This window comes from Centruroides vittatus, unplaced genomic scaffold, assembly GCF_030686945.1.
Source record: "Centruroides vittatus isolate TY-2023 unplaced genomic scaffold, ASM3068694v2 contig_2055, whole genome shotgun sequence".
Taxonomy (NCBI): domain Eukaryota; kingdom Metazoa; phylum Arthropoda; class Arachnida; order Scorpiones; family Buthidae; genus Centruroides; species Centruroides vittatus.
In genome coordinates this window covers 2,672-20,435 of record NW_027121273.1, presented here as the reverse complement: position 1 = coordinate 20,435, position 17,764 = coordinate 2,672, and the positions used below count along the sequence as shown (strand labels likewise).

Sequence of the window (17,764 nt, the reverse complement as noted above, 5' to 3'; positions counted from 1 at the left end):
GGTTTATTTATAGTGGTACGTGATTCCCGGGCTTTATAAAAAGTTTCTGAATAGCTTATTGGATAGACAAACGTAAATTATTTTATTAAAGTTAAAGTTCCCGACAATCGAAGAATTCGAATTAAAAGGTAAATCTATGAAAAGATCACTTCGAGTTACTGCGGTTCGAGTCAACCACGTTCCACTGTACCGTGGTGCCTAATATAACGTACTTAATCCGTTCCAGGTGCACGTCCGTTGAGTGAAACGTCCGTTATACGAAACGCATTTTTCCGTAGAAATACATGTTAAAACATCTAATTCATTCCGCAGCACAAAAAAATGAACATGGGGTGTGTTCTTTTATTTCTCCGCGTTACTCTGCGCGAGCGACATCCGTTTAAAAATTCCTGGGGAACGTGTTCCTAAATTCCGGTGGGAGTGCACGCGGTCGAACGGCAAAACGGCCGCTTGTAGCAGTAGTTTACTGTGGAAAGCAACATTGCGTCCTCCATGGCTCAGATAGTTTCGTTTCCGGGCCCATTATGAGGTTTTATGAATGAGAATTTAAAAATTGTGAAAGCGCGAGTTAGCGCACGCCGTGATGTAAGTGACTTTACGAATTTTTTTTTCGAGGCTATTTTGAATGCTCTTTCAAAAAATAATCCATTTTATGGTTAAATTTTACAATTGAGACCCTTCTTTTGCCTTTTAAAGCTCATATTTTAGAATTATAGATTCCTCCATCACGATACTATCGATAATGCGGGCGCCGCCATCTTTCTTACTTTCACCGTCGTTCCTAAATGCCTACAAACAGCAGCAGACTCCCGTAGTAGCGGAGACGCAGAGCGACCGCTATTAAAGAACGCACTCATGGAGCAGTCACCAATTATGCCGAAAAGTCCGTTGTTCGCAGCGTCCGTTATTCGAGGCGTACGTTATACGAGGCACCACTATATTACTAAACAAATAAATATACGTGACAAAAAATTGAACACAGCATATCAAATTAAAATAGTGTAAATTACTTGTAAATTACAATTTACAAGTAATTTACACTATTTCTACGTAGTACATTTTAATTGTTTTATATTAGCTTGTGGTGAACCGATATAATCGAGTTGAATTACTCTAAACACGAACAATTTTAACGGAACAATAACTGTTTAAAATTGACAGCATCAATAAGTATTTTTTAACATTGTTTTTAATTTTAATTTTTTAATTGCAGATTTCGTTCGCTGTCACTTCGTGCACGAAACGAAGAAAAGCGACACGTCATCACTTTACGCTAAAAAATGTATCTTTCCGCGTTATCTGTTTCCATTGTAGAAGCAGTGTCCTAATAAAAATTCTGACGTCCCTTATTATTATAAAGCTACCGGGGAAAAAAGTGTATGGTTTCGTTGAAATGTTTCCTAATATTACAATGAAACCAAACCGTCGCGCGTGGTCTGTAGTTCTCAAAATGGCCGCCATTTCTGAACCATTTTCGGAACGATAAAAAAGGCGGAGTAAACTTTCAGCCAATCGCAACTACCCTTTCGCACACGACACTTTTTTACGAGCGAAAAGTCTTATAACTCGTTATCTAAGAACTGTCAATTTAATTTCTATGATTTAAAGTTAAATAATTTAATGCCATCTTTCATTAAAAGTTCAACAATCGTTAGCAAAGATTATTGCATTCTGAGAACTATTTCTTGCCAGAGCATGCACGAAGTTATAGCGAAAGGCCAATGAATAGGCTTTCCTGACGTCCTGCTTTCACCGGGACTGACCCGGTTTGATGATGCGGTCTAGCGTTCCGGTCAGTTTGTCATTTTGTCTCGGTTATTTGGTAAATTTTAAAAGTGCCGAATATACAAGAAGTAAAAATAGTGCAGCCTGGAGTAAAATGGCGATTTGGAAACTAAAATACTCTCTCTGTTACACTCACTGTTGCAATCTAAATATTTTGTATCTAGATCTAAGCACTTTTAATGTTGTCTAGATGTTTTTCCCCCAAAATCTGTAGCATGTGGCCTGATGAATTTAGATGTACAGTATTATGTTTTTCATCCAGATATTTTTTTACAAAATTTACAATATCGTGTAGCCTATAAGATCCAGGTATTTTTAGTTCGTCTTTTTAGATAATTTGTTACAGTTAGAGTTGGCAAGACTGAAACATACACTGGCCACGTCATTGTTGCTCAAGTTTTATCTTAGTCGAGTTCAAATTGCTAGTTGACATTTGTGATTATTTTGTACTATACATCAAATTAAATTTCCAAAATGCCAAAAAAAAACCCTGTGTTTACTGATGAATTAAAAAAGGATTATCCGTTTTTGAAAAACGTGTGTAATCGTATTTACAAACTCAACTGTTCCATTCAGAATTTTCAGTAACACATGGTGGGCGTTCCGACATTAAATTAAAAATCACTTGAAATGTGCGAAACACAAGGCACGCAATAGGTACTGCCTCAAATGTATTGTCACATTTTAAAGGTGCCGATTTATTTTTCGTTCTATTGTCTCAAAATTTTCCCGGTTTGAGAAAAAACATTATGGTAAGCCTACCTATGGATAACCTTTAAATTAAATTCAGTATCGAAATTTAATAAGGTTTAAATTTTCATCGTGAAATTCTATCTACATCCCATAAAAGTTTTTCAAAATCTGTGCTATATGTAGGCTAATTATTTACTTCCTTTTATTCACTGTGCTCAGAGTTGGATTTACGCATAAGGTAAAATAAGCTGTAGCATAGAGCCTCGTCGTATTCTTAAAAATCCGTTTGTATATATATATATAAATATATATATACCAAATAATATTGGGCTATATATATAATATAGCCCAATATTATTTGGTAAAGGAGAAAGGGGGGTCTTGTTGTAGTGTGGGACAAATATCTAAATCCGGCTCTAATAGTGTCCACAATACCTGAATGATGAAAATCAATGAATAACGCTTGCGGGCGGGTTCGCGCTTGACCAACGACTGACCACGCGAGTTTTCTTCACGTGTTTGACAACTAAAGCAGGGCCAATTTCTCATAAAAAGTCCCCCGGAATGACACTCCGTTGACAGATCGCTCTTGTATTGCGTTGACTTTTTCCATCAATCCGAACCTCTCATTCATTAAACGAAACATATTATGTAATTACTTAATTAACGCAAAAATGCAAACGTTTAAACCGATTTAAATTTTTTACAGTAATTAATTAATTAAGCGTTAAATTCAAGTAAAATATCTACCATATTCTGTAAATGGTAATTATTGGCGATTATTTTTGCAACAAAGTGGAATTTTGAGATAGATTTAAAATGTGTGCAGCGAAAGAAATACACTTGTTATCTCCACCTTTCAAAATGTCCCGAACTTGCAACAGAATGTTGAAGGCGGAGTAGAGCGAACTGTACACCTATTAACGATAAAAAAGAACAATTAATTTTTTTTCCTATTTTTTGACGTTTTAAAATCTTTACAAATGTAAATGAATCGTTACAGAACTCGAATTTATACTCTACATATGTTTCTTATATTTGATAAACCTCAATATACCTTTACCGGACATCCCTTCGATACAACGAAGAAACCACCACAACTAAATCCCAGTTCGTTTTCTCGAAACTTTTTCATGAAATCCAACAACTAAGTGAATATAAATTTTAATAATTAAAATAAATACAATTACACAAGTACAGTTTTATTTGTAATTATTGAAAATACAATAAACTCACTTTTATTTTGTCTTCTACCGACAAACGAGCGGAAGCGAAGATCCTTATTTCTTGAAAAGAATCATAAGCCTAAACACATAAAATTTAAAAAATGTTATTGAAAATATAAAATTGATAAATTTCTTATTTTTCCCATTAGAACTTACGAATGCCGAAATACGGGAAATAGCGAAAGAGAACAACAATTCCAGAAAAACAAAAAAAATGTCGCTGAGACTTAAGAATACCCGATAAATTATATCAAGTTCTCCGAAAATAGCATTGTAGATAAAAAGGGCTATGATATAAATTGTTATGACAAATATAACAAAAAATAGCTCACTCCATTTATTATTCATCTGATTTATAAGATCATAAATCTCTGCATGCTTCCAGATGATTTCGTCCACATCATACTTTGCGCATCTATTCCTGGTTAATCGTAATTGTTTGGCTAACTCTTTGAATCTCTCCAGTATCAAAAGACCTACTAATAACGCTGTGGGTATCATCCATAAATAAAATGCCAGATGATAAGAATTAAATACAGTAAGCGAAACAGAGCAAAAAAGTGCTCGAAATGAACTCGAAGCCTTTTCTACTACCGGAAAGAAAACAAGCGAGGACATCAAAGCGATAGAAATGGAAATTACGAGAAAAGCAAGACCGAAAAATCTTAACATTACCAATTGATACCGAAACAATTTTTCCTTCTCACCAGCGTAACTCGATATTTTCATGTCAAAGCTTATTTTTCTCTTACCGATATGTATGCAAAGAATGCAACCAATATTAATGAAATAAAAGGCCATTTTCAGAAAAGGATGCATTTCTCTACCGTTATATCTTTCAATAGGACTACAGAAAATAACATTCTCTTTAGTTGCAAGATTCTGAAGGATAAATACAATTGTTTCAGTAACCAACACTATCAGAATGCATTTCCTGTAAAATTCTACTATTTTTGATTGTCTGCTATTCAACTGGCGACAATCGCAGCGTTTGTGAAAAATATTGCCAAAAATTATAGAGATAGAGATTATGGGATAAAGCATGCAGTAAACGCAATTCTCCGCCATATTGCTTCTAACCAGAAGTAATGGAGCTTATTACTCTCTAACAATTCTAAATTACTCTAATGCTGTTGTCTAGAAACAGCAACGATTTTTCCTTTTCATTCCACGTGTATTCGCTTATAACGCATAATAACGCAAATAAGCGAAATAGTTTACTCATCTATGCGATGTGCAGAATTTTATGATTGGAATGCAATCGATGAATATCAATTCAATTTAAAATGAGCTTATTTTTGCGAATGAATATTTCTATTAATATATTTCTGATTATAAGTGATAGAATTCGATTCGGTTTTTAATAATAGCTGAGATGTTATTAAATTGGACTGGTTTCAATCGATTGAATCAAGGAAATGCAACACTTGGGCGATCTGCCGAAGAAAAAGAGCATCCCTGGAGGACGTTCTTGGAAAAAACTGGACCCTATTTAGGTGTTTTAATGAAAAAATGGACCCTATGAAGGTGTTAAACACGCGAAGAAAACCCGGATAATTCCACGTGGCCTACCCGTTGGTGAGGAGTGAACCTGCGACTAGTGTCCAAAGTTTTATCTACTCGTCTTCTGCCTAGTCTAATTAAACAAAACCTTTCTTTGTTATATTAACAGTAAAAAGAATAAAGGCCCCGATTTTATTTGTAAAACAATCGGCGATGTTTTAATTTAATCGTTTAATAAAATAACATTGGTAACGAAGAATGTTGATATTTATTTACAAGATACTCAAGGTATTTATTAATATTTACACAAAATCTTATATAATTTTGCAAAAGTGCGTTAAATCACACGGTTTATTACTTTATACGATTGTGATATTCGATATATTTTATTATCTATACTAATATTATAAAGAGGTGTTTCAGTTGTAGCGGGTAATCTCTGAAACTACTCGTTCGATTTCAAACATTCTTTCACCAATATTTAGAATGGACCTTTAGGGTGGACACAGGCTGTATATTATTCTGTTAAACATTCGTATAAATTAAAAAAACATATAATCTAAGATTAAGGCTTTTAAGTCCAACAGATGGCGCTACCTCCGCGAGTACGACGACTTAAGTTTGCTTTTATGTGAGGATGAACTAAAGCAGATCATCTTCTATCAATCTATATAAATAAAAATGTAATGTTGTTTGTTCCTACCGATTCATTTGAAATTTTGACACAAAGTTGCATTCGAATACGCACGTGTTTTTATATAATATACGTGTCGAAATTCCCTTCACTGGGGGAGATGGACAGGATTAAGGCTTTCCGTGAAAAAATCGGCTTTTATTATTTTATTTTAGATGCGTATTTTTTCGTTTTTGATTGCGTTTTAATAGAGTACGTCAAGAGAATGTACACTAAGAAGGGATTTTTTGAAATTCTCCCCCCACGGGGGAAATGTTATACATTTATAATAGTTACATTTTTAGCCACAACAACGCACGGCCGAGTCTGCTAGCCGTTATATAAATAGAAATTTTACACAGTGCATTTAATAATTTCTTTATTCCAAGATCTTATTTAGTGAAACATTTCGAAATGGATTTTAAAAAATTTAACTTAAAATTATTAAATAACACAGAAATGTACAAAATTCCATCTTTGCAGACTAAACGTGGACTGCTTATTTCTAACACCAAAACTTATTTATTAAAAAACGTTTATGCCATGATTTGGATCCATCTTTAATTAGCTGAATTGAACTATTCTTCAGTTTTATCTTATATTTATGGATATCGGATTTTAATCGGAGTTCCGATTTTAAGAAATTTACTTGATTTTAATTGGTTTTCTGTGTATTTTTAAGAAACTCTTTTTAGAAAGAGCAGCTACGTAGCCTACAAGGAAAGGTCTGGTATCTGATTCTTGGTTCTGGAACACTAAAGGAAAATAAAAATGGTAATCGTCTAATTTTTGGAACGACTGTCTTTTAATTGTTTTAAAAAATATTTCTTCATCGGACGAAAATGAAAACAAATTATGCGTTTGTTATATCCATGATTGGCTGCTATACCTCCCAGACGTTTGAGTTCTTTAGCGGTGTCTTCAGGACAAGCGGAATGTACTAGGATTCCTGAGCAAGAAAATAACAAAAATCGTGTAATTGTCCAATACAATAAAAACCTCATCACATATATAGGAAAATAGCGGAAGAGAAAGGAATCAAATTAACATATACAAGGACTCAGAGAATATATGAGCTGGTAAGAAATGACAAAGACAAGATGAACACCATGAGAGCGCCAGGAGTATACAAAGTACCAATCAAGGATAATAGATTTCACAAGAACCTGGTATATATAGGATCAACAAAAAGGTCGATACAAAAAAGCCTAAAAGAACATAAATACGACATAGACAAAAATAAGAATACAACCGCATTCTCTACATATGCGTCAGACCCAGATATTCACGCTGACCTAACGGCCGCTACCCTTATAAAAATCATTCCAAACCGACCATATAAGGGAATTGGAAAAATTGGAAATATACAGGGCCACCAAAGCAGGAAACTGCATAAATTATAAAGACAGCAACGCCATATCGTATGCATGGCAATATGCATGCCAGGGATAACAACAACAGATGTGACATCTTACTCATTAAATTATGGGCTAGAGTATTAATATGCAATCGGTGAAAGCCTATAATGGGGAGGAGCATAAATAGCCAAATTAATTTACATCAAATAATTCGAACGCTTGTATTGATTGGCAGTTAATTTTTATACTCTGCGCATTCCAATTTTAGAACATTAATGAACCTGAAGCAGTTCTCGATAGAGATACGAAAACGTTTGTTGGAACACGTTAATATTTTTTATGTTTTACTGAAAATAGAAAGGTTTTAAAAAGACAACTTCCAGTACCTGAGAGTGATAGTTGACAATAAACTACTGTTAGAAACGGCAAATTACCACCGAAAAAAGAAAAAGGAAATTAGTGTACCTCAGCCTCACCCTTAGTGTAGCGAACACATTTCTATATTGCTGATTATTATAAAACGGAAAAAGCCTTACTTTGGATAGGAGCAGGTTTTACAAAAGTATGAATGCTATTAATAATAAAATTTTCATTAATTCTGACCCGCTCTAGATATGGCACCCCTCCCTTTACCTACAGTCTCCAAAATTTAACAGTATCATACCCTACATATAGAAATAATCCTGTCAAGTTTCAAAATACCAGCCAATTTTTCGTAGAAAATCCTCTAGGAAGGATTCAAAACTTCGGTCGGTTCATCACTGAATGGGTAAAACTACCGAATACCAGTTGTTGATCACAGGTTCTTTCCTCGCTAAGCAGTTGACCACTTTCTTCAAATTCTTTCCTCCCTGTGGGCATTAAGAGGGCCTCTTTTAACAAGCCCATTATGGATTCGGCCAAGTCCACAATAAGGATGTGGCCGACTTATCCCGTCGAATAACCCGTCTGGATATGATCTCGGGTTCTCCAGAGCAATATGTTACCACCTTGACCGCTCGGCCATCCGGCCGTCAATTCCGTTATTATTTCGTGGTTTCCAGATAAATTTGAATTAGGGGGCCCTATGTACAGCGTTGACTTCGGACATTTTTCTTCGTGATAATTTTTGAGGTAAAATATGTTTTTATAAAAGATTGGTTTTCCTTGTTGGTAGGAGCCCCGGGCAATCTGCCCGTAGGTTTGACACCTAAATAGGGGGATCCACTTTACCATAGAATGTCCTCTCGCAAGTATCTCCATGGTAGATCGCCCATGAGTAGGGGAAGGTGGTGCAAGATGGGGCCATGGGGTAAGACAGAGACGTCTGTTTATTCGTGGTTAACGCGCTTTCATCTATCTGTTATTTGGGGAACTAAATGTCAACCTCAAAAGGGATCACGGGACGAGAGAACGTCCGCTCTCTTTGTTTGAAAGTAAGACAATTTTCCATGTTTTCAGCAATACTACATTTAATTTTTCGCCCGCTACAAAGTTTCTACAAAATAAGTATTATTGTTAACTTTTACATTGCCTTTTAGACGGAATATACGAGGGCTATTTTTAAAATAAGGTCTGTTTGTGAATGAAAGTGAGAATAATGCGCAATCACGGCAGTATGCATACGCTTCTGCTCCGAGCAAGCTTGGCGCGCGTTTTGACGCCATTTGCAGCCATATCGTCTGTCTGTATGCCGAGCTGTAGAAGTTTAAAATGTTTAAGAAAATTGAATCTCCCGCCGACTGTGAGATACGATCTGTTATTCGATTCTTGAATGCAAGAAACTTGGCAGCAGCGGAAATTCACCATTAGATTTGTGAAGTTTACGGTGATAATGCTATGAGTGACAGTAGAGTTCGAAAACGGGTAAGAATGTTCAAGGATGAGCGAGTTAATGTGCACGATGAGCCACGCCCTGGCCGACCTTCTCTGATTTCTGAAGATTTGATTCGTGATGTGGATAACAAAATTCGAGAGGACCGACGATTCACGATTTCAACGTTATCAATTGAATTTCCACAGATTTCAAGACTAGTTTTGTATACCATTGTTTCGGAGTAACTGAATTATCGAAAATTGTTTTCTCGGTGCGTTCCAAGACTGATTTCTGACGACCACAAAACAAATATTAAACAGTGCTTTATCATTTTGACTCGATACTATCATCCACACAGTCCAGACCTTGCACCCAGTGCATGTTTCGATACTTAAAAGAGTTCCTTGGTGGTCAACATTTCAACGACGAAAAAGAAGTGAAAACTGCAGTCGTGGATTGGGCTTCTTGACAGGCGGCAGATTTCTTTGAAGTCGGAATTCAAAAAATTGTTGAGCGGTATGACAAATGTTTAAACAAAATAAATATTATGTAGAAAAATAGATAAAAGTATGTAGAATATGGAAAAAAATATACGTGGTACGATCCAAAAGTTCGGGGAATGCAGTAATCTACGACAACAAAAGCATGTATTTGAAGTTACAGCGTATGAAATGGATTCTACCAAACCATTTCTACGTGTTCAGGTCAATTTCACCCATGTCATGTGATTAAACCGCGAGCGCTGCTGTTTTTTTCCGGAGATAATTACCTTTGTCCTGCGACGTAATCAAAGTGGAGTTTCAAGAACAACCTCCAACATTTCGACTTCACCGTGACCTTTCACCGTAGAATCACCGTACACCTTTCTTAGCAATTTTAAAATCTCCGTAGGTGTTTTACCTAAACGCTGACAAAATTCGAAATGTTGGAGGTTGTTCTTGAAACTCCACTTTGATTACGTCGCAGGACAAAGGTAATTATCTCCGGAAAAAAACAGCAGCGCTCGCGGTTTAATCACACGACATGGGTGAAATTGACCTGAACACGTAGAAATGGTTTGGTAGAATCCATTTCATACGCTGTAACTTCAAATACATGCTTTTGTTATCGTAGATTACTGCATTCCCCGAACTTTTGGATCGTACCACGTATATATTTTAATGATATTTACAGTATTTTTCTTCTTATAAAAAATCGGATCTTATTTAAAAAATAGCCTTCGTATTATGGTATTCGAAGTAATCTTTAAGACTGAAATTGTTTACTTTTGAAAGAAAGTTGACCCGTGTTTGCAGACTGTATGAAAAGTGCACGTTGGGAGCAAGATAGAGTATCCCATCTTACCCAAGGTTGGCCATGAATTCTGTTGCTGGCTAGAGGCATTGCAATATAGTGCAGTGAACTAGTTTTAAATTCGTTGTCATTGATAACCCTATATCACCTTTTCGAATATATAAAATAATAATTTTAAAAATGATCTTTTTATAGAAAATGAAATATTCCACTTTTAAATCGTATCTAACTGTAATAAATTTATACAGTATATACTGTATTACTTTATTATTTATGTTTTTACGTTTCATTTTATTTATGAAAACATTTTTTAATTTAAATACTATCTTAACAAGTAATAAACTGTGAGATAACAATCGAAATAAGAATTTTTTTTCCACCGAAGAAAATATCGTCTGCTTACGAAATAGCGAAACTGAGCATGCGCGAAGTGAGAGTATCGTCTGGTAAAGTAAATACGAGTAAGTTCAAACTTTTATATTTATTTATTCAGAAAATAATAATAAATGTAGCCGTTGTGATAAATGGACACAACTGTTCTTGTGCTAATATTGAAGAAAACGACAGTTTAACCATTTTAATTTGTTTTTCTTGTATATAAAAATAATATTCCCATCTTACCCCGTAGGTGGAGCAAGATGGTGCATTTACATATAATTTTAAAATATTAAATTTTCTTGTTTTTAAAAACGTCTTTCAAAAATTAAATTTTGTATTATATATTACCGAATGTTGTAGTTGCTGAGAATTAAAAAAATTATTATTCTCATTAAAGTGGTTGCCATCTTATGACTTTTCAAACCTTAACGTCCTCATCCTGCCCCATCTTCCCCTACTCATGAAAACAATCTTCCAATTTGCCGGCAGAATTCACTCTCCGAATCAGGGGGTAGCGACCCCCAAATTGTAGACCTCCCCTGTGGGAACATAAAAGTCAAAGGAACCATACCCCTACGCGCGACCCTTCACGAGATATAGCCCTGTAAAGAATCGCCCACGTCATTTCTGGTGACTTGACACCGTGCCTAAAAAGGGAACGTACCGTTCAAAAAAACAAAAACGTGCGTCCTTAGCTCTCCTCTTAGCTGTGCCCTCGCAGCCGTCTTCTGTCCATTTTACACGGTCCGTGGGCCACATCACCCGTGTCGCCAACTATTGCCTGTAAACAGTGCCGTCTTTAAGGGAGGGCGTACGGGGCCCGGGTCCAGGGCCCCGAGATCGTAGGGGCTCCTGAATCCGAAAGTAGTAAAGTTACAAAGAAAACAAATAGGTTACTTGAAACGAAGAAACCATTAATAATACTATTGAAGGTCATTTTACTCTCGAGGGACATCTTTGCAATAAAGTTTTTGCGATTCTGAATATTAACTAAACAAACATTTTTTTTCGAAATAAATGTTTGTTTAGTTAATACAAAATAAATGAGTTTTTAAAATTTTTTGTTGTCTGTTGTATTCAGAATCGCAAAAACTTTATTGCCAAAAGATGTCCCCTCGAGAGTAAAATCGACCTGTCCGAGCGCTTTGCTTTGGACGAACACGAACACTCTGCCGTTTCGTTTTCGCTGGCCCACCCTGTATATATATATATATATATATATATATATATATATATATTGTTTTTTAATGCAATCACATAACATTTACACTAAAATGTATTAACAGGTATATAAATAACTTGGGAAGGTCTTTAAAATTTCGTTACAAGATGGCATACGTGTAGCCTGTCATAATGCGGAAAAAAAAAGAATTATTATTTTTTACTGCAAGTTACGTAATCGTAACTCTAGTAATTACGTAATTACTTGTACTGACGCACGATTAGCGCTTAATTATTTTTTGGCATTTTTTTAATCAAATTAATCTAATTAATTAACAGATTTTATTACATATACGTTTAATAAACTATAGGGGACAGAAATAGCAATAAAAATTGGAAACTTTGTAAAACATTTAGAAATATACGGTTAGCTAGTCACACTCTGCATTAATTGTCTTATTGTGAAGTCCCAAAAATGGGTTAACATTAATTATTTATATTAGAAGATTGTTAAAACGAATGTAGAAAATCGTCTATTGTTAAAAGAGACAAAAACCGATCCAAGATCGGATTTGACGCGTTAGGGCTGTTTCACACTGTCACCGACTGGTTCGACCGGTCCGACCCGACCGATCCTATAATCGGACCGACTAGTAGTAAAAGAATTCACACTGAGTACGATTATGTCGGTGGCCGACTCGTAAGGACCAATCGGAACGCGTCTTACAGGTCAGAACACTAGCCAATCGTGGTAAGTTTCTCAATTTTAAACAGAAAACATGGTTGTCATTGAAAGATTGTCGTGTGTACTCGTGTTCGCGGGCTTACGACACCATTTTAGCATTTTTAATGTCGCTTTCTCTTGTAAATGAAATGTATTATGGTGAATTAAAGTAATTCGTTTTGTTAATATCGATGAGTGCCTGCGTATTTCTTAATAAAGTTGTTCTTAAACGAAGCAAATAGACGGAAATAAAAAATCGTTCGTAACTTTTAAACGGTTGATCGTAAGTAATTTTTTTTAATACCAATCGATTCAGCGTATCAAATTACATTTAGATATGTCTACGTCTATTCGTTAATATGAAGTTTAAGACTATTTTTTAGCTGGATACCTTTCGCTTTACTCTAACCAATTATTTTTTTCAATGTCGCCTTTATAATCGGCTCGCCGAATATCATAAAGCCATGGATATTTTCTGACTTTGTTTATTAAAGCTTCCGAGAAAACTTTACCTTCCGCCATTTTCTAACTTCGGATAAATTCAAACTCTGATTGGTTATAGCTTCGAAGCTCTCATTGGCTGTAGCTCACCGACTGCTCCGACGCGACTACAAATATTTAACTTTTTAAATCTGTCCGACTGGAACGACCAGTCGGTCGACCGACTGCTGTTGCCATGGCAATACGACTAGGAGTCGGACCGGTCGGCCCAGTCGGTCATAGTGTGAAACAGCCCTTAGTCATTTGAAACCGCGACGCATGAAAAAAAAGGAGAAAGATGTCGAAAGAACAAAAAGGCCTAATGTAAAATAAAACGCAATAATTGTAATAGTAATGATTGTAGACGAATGTCCTCCAGTATAGATGGACCTTTGACAAGTCGCTCGTATACGAAATTTGAGATCATTAAAATTAGGAAAAAGGGAAAAGTTATTATAAAAAGGAACTTCACTATCGAAGCATTAAATTTCAAAAATCTCTCAGACTAGACAACAATGGGGAAAATATGAGCGCAAGTTTCAAAGTTCCATCAATTCTTTCCATCCTGAGTAAACGGAGGGTGTCAAGTAGATTTGTCGAGGTGGTTCTTTCTCGTGACTCGAACAGGGGTCGTTTTTCGCTTGGAACAAGCGAGGGACCAATCGAGAAGAGAGAAAGGAAGGACGTGGAGCCAATCAAACACATGAACAATACGAAAAAGGGAGATCGAGAGTAATCGCCGAGCGAGTTCCTTCTACGCGCGGAGAGGCCGGACAAGAGACTGTGAATCCGCAGACGGTCTCATAGGCGCACAAAGACAAGTTAGGTGTTCCTGCATCAGGTGTCCGATCTGCTAATTAGGTGCCAATAAGGCCAGACGCACCAGTGACCAGAGGCGAACAGCTCCACCTGTTGCTGCCCCGGGGCCTACTAGTCGAGCGACGATCAGGAAACACGCCGGCGCGACAGAGAACGTTTCGAAACAGTTTACCGTTCGAGACGAAGTCTGTGATAGGTGTGAGTTGCTTTACGTCTAAATAAACGACGGTTTCTTTGCTGAGACACTTGTCGTCTGTTGTCATCCTCCCTCACAGCCCACAACGCGAACGACCCTAGACCCATCCTGTCCGCGAGGATTAACGACTCCCCCCTAAAGGTCGGCGAACTTACATTATTTTGAATTTTTTTCAATTATAAATTTACAAAAATAAAATTTGTTTTGCAGTTTTAGTAAAACTTTTTTTAGAATAATATTTAAATATTTCATTTTCAATAAAAGCGTTATACAAAGAATTAAAATGATCAGTTTTATTTCCTGACTTTGAATAACATAAGAGTAATGGTTTTCTGTTTTCTTTTTTTCTTACAAAGTCCACCGCCTTTTTAACAATCTACTCTTGTCCCTTCCTGAGTAAAGTGTATGGGGAGGGGGTGGGCTGTGGCTGGCATAATATTTAGTGATGTAACGAATATTGCGGTTCACAACCCGGCCATTCGGCCTAATTTTTTCGCTATTCGGCCGAATACCGAATACCTAAAAACAGGAGTAAGAAATAACAAAAACACACAGTAAATGAATCATTTTGGAAACTTTTATTAATGGCTAGAACATTAAATTATAATGATTAAAGTTAATAAGAAATAGCGTCTAACTCTAGTATTAAATTATTTCGTAATTAAATAATATTATAAGCCTTTATCTAGCCCGATATCTTATGGCATTGATGGCGTGTAGGTTAGAATGTATCGGGCATTAGTGTTATTGTTTAGTTAATTATGTTATATTCGTATTCTGTATATTTTAATATTTTTTACGATATTTTTTAAAAATGATTTACGAAACGTTTTATTGAAACTTATCGTTATTTAATAAAAGAATTATTTATCTATTTCTCAGAGATAGCATATACCGTATTTACGGACTATAGACGCACTTTTTCTTCGAAAAATTGCTCCAATTCAAGTGCGTCTTATAGTCGTAAAATACGGTAATATATATAAAGCAAAGAGTGAGCATTTCTCATTATATGCAAAAGATAAATTTGAAATCATGTTAATTTTAATAAAATATTGACAAAAAACAAGATAGCAACAAAATTATCACAAAATTCACAAATAGAAACCACCCAATAATAATTTGAAACTGTATCCACAATGCTGGCAAAAAACTAGACCATAATCCCCACTAAAGTATCATTTCTTAGGGTACTATTCAGTCTACAAATACGTAGTAAAAATAAAATTTTACTGCTTAGTTAAAGAGTTAAAAAGATCGATTGCAAATAAAATAACTTATAAGTTATAACTTACATCTAAATACCAACAACTGCCGAATCATATCGGGCTATTTACGGCTATTACATAAATTATAAACCAATTTGGCACTAGAGGTAGACGTTAGGCTCCATCTCATATTAACTTTAATAATTATAATTTAATTAATTAATTTAAATAATTTAGACCTACGGAAGAAAAAATCGTAGTGACATTGGGCCAATAGAGAGCAGGGTGCGCGATCCTTGCATAATGAGGTTTGCGCGCTAATTTTTATATGTGCGTTAATCAAGCCGAATATTCGGTATTCGGCTGAGGCCGAATATACTATTCGTTACATCAGTAATAATATTATATTTTTCTGCTAAGAATAGTGAATATTTGACACTGTTTACATATAATTCAGTTTAATATTGTAATATTTTTGTGCAAAAAAAAATTTTGTACGGAATTATTTGATATGCTTTAGTTTACATACCATAGCAAGAATAAAGTTTTTAATTCTTCTTTCGAAACAAAACATACAGAATTAACTATTTAAAATTCAATTTAATCTTATTTACAGACAAAATATTATATTGTTTTAAAATAAATTTAATTAATAATTTTCTGAATAGAACTGAAAATTTATTTAATAACTATGTTTCGTAAAAACTATTTTAGGCTGATTATTTTGATGATTTAATTGACAAAACTAAGTTTTTAAATAAAAGTTTACTAATGCAATGAAATGTGATGTAGTTAATTGTTTAAACTTAGAAGTTTATTAAGTTTATTTTTAAAATTTGTGATATATAAAAAGTGATGACGTTTTATTGATACTAATAGTATTTAATGAAACCCTCCGTGAGTCGCTAGGAATCGTTCTCTTACTTAGGTCGCATGGGTCTGTCAGACCCGTCATTTTTATTTTGAAATTAATAAATTTTTTCTATCGCGTAGAGGAACTACAATTTTTTCGTTAAATTCTACGCTTTGTTTTCTATCTAGTAGTATAAATTACTTCTGTATTGACGAAATTGTCTTTTTAATATTTATTTTTACGTAATTTGATGAAAAAATCACAAAATAATAAACATATCAAATTTCAACTCGCTGTAAGTTATCTGACGTTTCACCGATAATCATCGGGTTTGTTTTCAAATGGGGAAGAAAGTTCACTCATTCGTGTGAAGTCAGTAGAAATTCAGTACTACTGCTAAAAATTTTTTAAATAGATTTCGCGTTACCCCCTTTCGCGAGAGTCAATAAACGTTAATTGTTTTATGGCTCTATTAAAAAATGCTTATTTTTGGGTTTAAAATCGACTAATTGACAACTGTTTTATTTTGTTTTACTCATTAGAATGTCATCTTTAAGATTTAACAGATAGTTTTGTTAGATTTTCACACATGAATTTTATTTTTAATTTTTAATGTGATATAGTCGTGTGTTAGGCTTAACTCGATCACCTAATTCAAAAATTGACATCGGTCAAAATATTATTCAATTTATCAAAATTCTTTGTTGATAGTTTAGATATAAATGTTTTCTCTGCACGAAATGAATCGATCGAAAAAATAATGAGGGGCCCATCAAAAATTCGGCAATTAATGACATGTTGTCGATTCTGTAATTTGTTTTTTTTTATAATATAAAATATTCACACAATAAAACTGTAAAAAGGCATGCATATCAATATCTGAATGTTATCAAAATGCAATTATCAAAAATTTTATAATTTTCACAATTTGTATTATCTTAATTTAGTTTTAAAGTTTTTTGTCGCGCTTTGTGTATCGCGCGACAAAACAGTCGCAACGCGATCAAACGCAGCGATTTCATTCATAATTACTTATGTAGATCGGGCTAACTTTTCAGGTTTGTTTTGTTGTGCCGCGATGAAAAATGAATAAATAATAAAAGCAGATTATAATTAAAAGTATTTTTATCAGATTAATCTGAATTATTAGATTATAGAATAATTATAGCTATGCGATATGATTGTCGCGTAGTTGTAATTATTTTTCTTATATCTAATTCCTTAATGTTTAGGGTCTAATTAGCTAACTTCTAGTTGTTATATTTCGTATGAACGTGTAAGCATCGTTTCAAAATTGTCTGGTGGGAATTGACTGAGATTAGAACTACCCTCCACGTAAATCAAGGTTATAATGTAAACAAACGTTAGACAATCGCCCAGTGACGTAGCGTGGGTGTCAGCCGCCTGGGGCGGAGGAAAATTTCCCTGCCCTCTTATTTAGGTATTTTTACAAGATGATATTATTTATTGTGAAATTTTGCCGCTCTCACTACGCTACGCCACTGCAATCGCCGAATTAAAATTTAATTTTTATTTTAAATTTGTATTTTAATTTAAATTGACCAGTCGTAAACTGTAATATGTTTCTGATAAAATCTCAAAACAAATCGATTTCAGTC

At 34.6% G+C, this 17,764-nt stretch overlaps 1 long non-coding RNA gene across 1 annotated transcript; it reads right to left on the bottom strand.

The window, feature by feature from the left end:
* Positions 1–3,210: 3,210 nt before the first annotated feature.
* LOC136970603 (uncharacterized) lies at positions 3,211–3,785 on the bottom strand. Its single transcript, XR_010880006.1, has 3 exons — positions 3,715–3,785; positions 3,536–3,625; positions 3,211–3,395 (listed from the first exon to the last, which is right to left on the bottom strand). It is a non-coding gene; the product is annotated as an uncharacterized lncRNA (long non-coding RNA).
* Positions 3,786–17,764: the final 13,979 nt, after the last annotated feature.